This window comes from Marmota marmota, unplaced genomic scaffold, assembly GCF_001458135.2.
Source record: "Marmota marmota marmota unplaced genomic scaffold, marMar, whole genome shotgun sequence".
Lineage (NCBI taxonomy): Eukaryota > Metazoa > Chordata > Mammalia > Rodentia > Sciuridae > Marmota > Marmota marmota.
In genome coordinates, this window is record NW_025999969.1 from 2326483 (window position 1) to 2330137 (window position 3655).

Sequence of the window (3655 nt, forward strand, 5' to 3'; positions counted from 1 at the left end):
TCATGTTCTATCTTCCACCTTTAAATTTTCTAAAAAAAAAAAAAATGTGAAACCATACCCAAAGCAAACATACTAATTGAAACTACCAGAAAGTGAATTAAAGGGAGGAGAGAAAAATCAAAGAGAATACAAAAGATAAAAGAAACATTTCAATCAAAACCATAAAATGAGATATAAGCAAATAGACTTGCATGAGATTGGTTCAGTAAGTATTCATTAATGTTTAATAAGAATTATCTATGAACAAGCATACCATGAGACAAAATTTTACATCTTCTTTTATAAATCTAAACTCTGAAAATTTATTCTAAGCATGTTTCAAAAGAAGAAAAGATGTTTGGCTGCATGACTGAATAGTTCCTAGAAAACACAATCCTCACACAGATTACTAAACTTTGAATGAAATACAAAACCCCAAAGCCTAAAGAGATTAAACAGAAGCAGGTATATCCTGGAGAGGAGTCAACAGTCAGGAGAAAAAGAAACTTCAAAAGATAAGTTATCCATTGATGGAGCCTCTTCCCTAAAGACAGGCCACGATCAGCACTGCATGTGGTAGCTAAAGCAGAGAAAACACTTGCCATTTTTCTGGTCAAAAGCATCCCAGAACAAGATTCAGGGAATCCCCAATCATAGAGAAGGGAAAGTAGAATTCTAGAAAGAGGCATAGAGGAAAGGCTATCAATTCTGTATCTAAAGTCTTTCCAAATCACTAGTTGACCCCAGAACCACCCACGTTTGAGACAGATTTCAGCTAAGAACAAAAGAATTGACAATTGAGCTACCATCAAAGAGATAGGCAGTTTTTTTTCCAGTTCAAGTTCAATCAAATTAATTGCATGTTTTAAAAATGATGTGTATTCTTCTGAGAATAAAGCAGAATCCAGAATCTCTTCAACAAGTATTTACAAGGTCCAGAATACAGTCAAATGGTCCATGAAAACGTGATGCATTTCCTGAGAAAAGACAACCAACAGAGATCAACAATGAGCACACTACACACCTGAAATTAGAAAATAAGGATTTAAAAGCTTATGGTCAAAGACATAAAGGAAAATGAGATCACAATGAATGAAAAGATAGAGAATCTTAGGAGACATGGAAACTTTAAAAAAAAATCTAGAACTGAAACAACATCTGAAATGAAAATTTCACTAAATAGTATTAATAGCAGAATATAGATGAAAGAGAAACAACCCAGGAAGTTCGAAAATTATTCAATCTGAAGAAAAAGAGGAAAAATAGTGAAAAAATAAATAGCTCCAGGCCTTGTGAAACAATATTAAAAGTCCAATAATGTGTTACCAAGTAAAGAGAATGAGGATGTTTTTTCCTCATTCCCTGAATAATTTAGGAAACAATAATAAAAACTTTCCTATACAAAAGGCCCCAACTTATGATAGCTTGATTTAATTTTTTTTCAATTTTGTGATGGTATAAAGGTGATAATCCTTTAATAGAAACCAAATCTTTATTTTCATCTACTCCTGGGCTAGGGATATGCTCTACATTATACTCTGAAGCTATTGAGCAGTCAACTCTCCATCATGTTGGCTTTGGAACTGACTTTTTCAATAAGTGCAAGACATAAAATCAAGAATCAACAAATGGGATAATATCAAACTAAAAAGCTTCTTCACAGCAAAGAAAGCAATCAAGAATATGAAGAGAGAGCCTACAGAATAGGAGAAAATCTTTACCATACACACCTCAGATACAGCATTCATCTCCAGGATATAAGAGAACTCAAAAAAACCTAACAGCAAAAAAATCAAATAAACCAATCAACAAAGGGGAAAAGAACTGAACAAGCACTTTACAGAAGAAATATGAATGGTCAAAAATATGAAAAAATGATTAAAATGCATTTCTAGCAATTAGAGAAATGCAAATTAAAGCTACACTGAGATTCCATCTCACTCCAGTCAGAATGGCAGTTATCAAGAATACAAGTAACAAACCCATCTCAATTTCAAGAGTCAAATAAACCACAACACAATAATACTGGGTGACTTTAACACACCTCTCAAACTACTGGATAGAGCCTCCAAAGAAAAACTTAAAAAAGAAACTATAGAAATAATTGACAGACTGGCCCCAAGTGCACATGACACCAGATATCATCCTGGAGGAAAGAACATCTTGGTCCTGATGTCTGACCATGGAGATGTGAGCCTCCCACCCAAAGACAAAGTGAGGCTCTGACCCATTTGGGAAGTACCATGGAGGTGAAGGAAGACATTCCACCCCCTCTATACTTCCTCTCTGGAGTTGAGATGATCCCAATGGCATCCATTTACTCTGAGCAAGGCAACATTGAATGCCTTCATCCTCTATAACAAGTACATCATGCTCTTTATTGAGAAACTACCAAAGCATCGAGATTATAAATCAGCTGTTATTCCTGAAAAGAAAGATACAGTGAAGAAATTAAAGTAGATTGCATTTCCCAAAGCAGAACAGCTGAAGGCAGAGCTGTTAAAACCATATACCAAAGAATATACACAGTATAATGAAGAAAAGAAGAAAAAAGCAGAGGGATTTACCCAGAATATGGCTATCCAGTAAGAATTGGAAAAGGAAAGACAGAGGATAGCACCGCAGAAGCAGCAACAGATGGAACAGGAAGAGTTCCATGCCTTTGAAGAAATGATCCAGAACCAGGAGCTAGAAAAAGAGCAACTGAAAATTGTACAGGAATTTGGGAAGGTGGACCCTGGCCTAGGTGGCCCACTGGTGCCTGACTTGGAAAAGCCCTCCTTAGATGGGTTCCCCACCTCGCCTGTGTCATCCACACAGCTTTCAGACTGTAACACAACTGAAAGGCCAGCTAAGCCACCAGTGGTGGACAGATCCTTGGAACCTGGAGCTCTGAGCAACACTGAGAGTATTCCTACAATCGGTGGATTGTGCCATGTGGTGTTGCCCGGGAGGCTGTGTCTGCAGTTTCTCCAGTTAGCCAGTGCCAACATGGCTCGGAGAGTACAAACGTGGAATTCTCTTGGAAAACTGAGGAGGAATGAATTTACCATTACCCCTGTTCTCATCCCCAAGCAAACTGCTGGGTCTGATTATTGCAACACAGAGAATGAAGAAGAACTTTTCCTCATACAGGATCAGCAGCGTCTCATCACACTGGGGTGGATTCATACCCATCCCACACAGACCAACTTTCTCTCCAGTGTCCACTACACACTCACTGTTCCTACCAGATGATGCTGCCAGAGTCAATAGCTATTGTCTGCTCCCCCCAAGTTTCAGGAAACTGGATTCTTTCAACTAACTGACCATGGATTAGAAGAGATTTCTTCATGTCACCAGAAAGGATTTCATCCCCACAGCAAGGATCCACCTCTGTTTTGTAGCTGTATCCACGTGACTGTTGTGGACAGAGCAGTGACTGTCACAGACCTTTGATGAGAATTTGGCTCACACACCGTCTGAACACTCTAAAACCATATCAATGTCCTGTAGCCCCTTAATTTAAGCTTCCTAGAAAGCTATGGAAGATTTTTAGACAGAATAGGAAGGTAACAACACCTGGGGAAGAACTGATTTTTTTATTTCTGATTTAAAAAGAAATAATTGATTATATTTTTTAGGCCAATCTGGAAAGGGACATAACATCAATAAAGTAACTAACTCAAAAATTAAG

The 3655-nt window shown here is 37.6% G+C and overlaps 1 pseudogene; it reads left to right on the forward strand.

The window, feature by feature from the left end:
- Positions 1–2151: 2151 nt before the first annotated feature.
- Positions 2152–3427, forward strand: LOC107154296 (annotated as a pseudogene).
- The last annotated feature ends 228 nt before the right edge of the window (positions 3428–3655 follow it).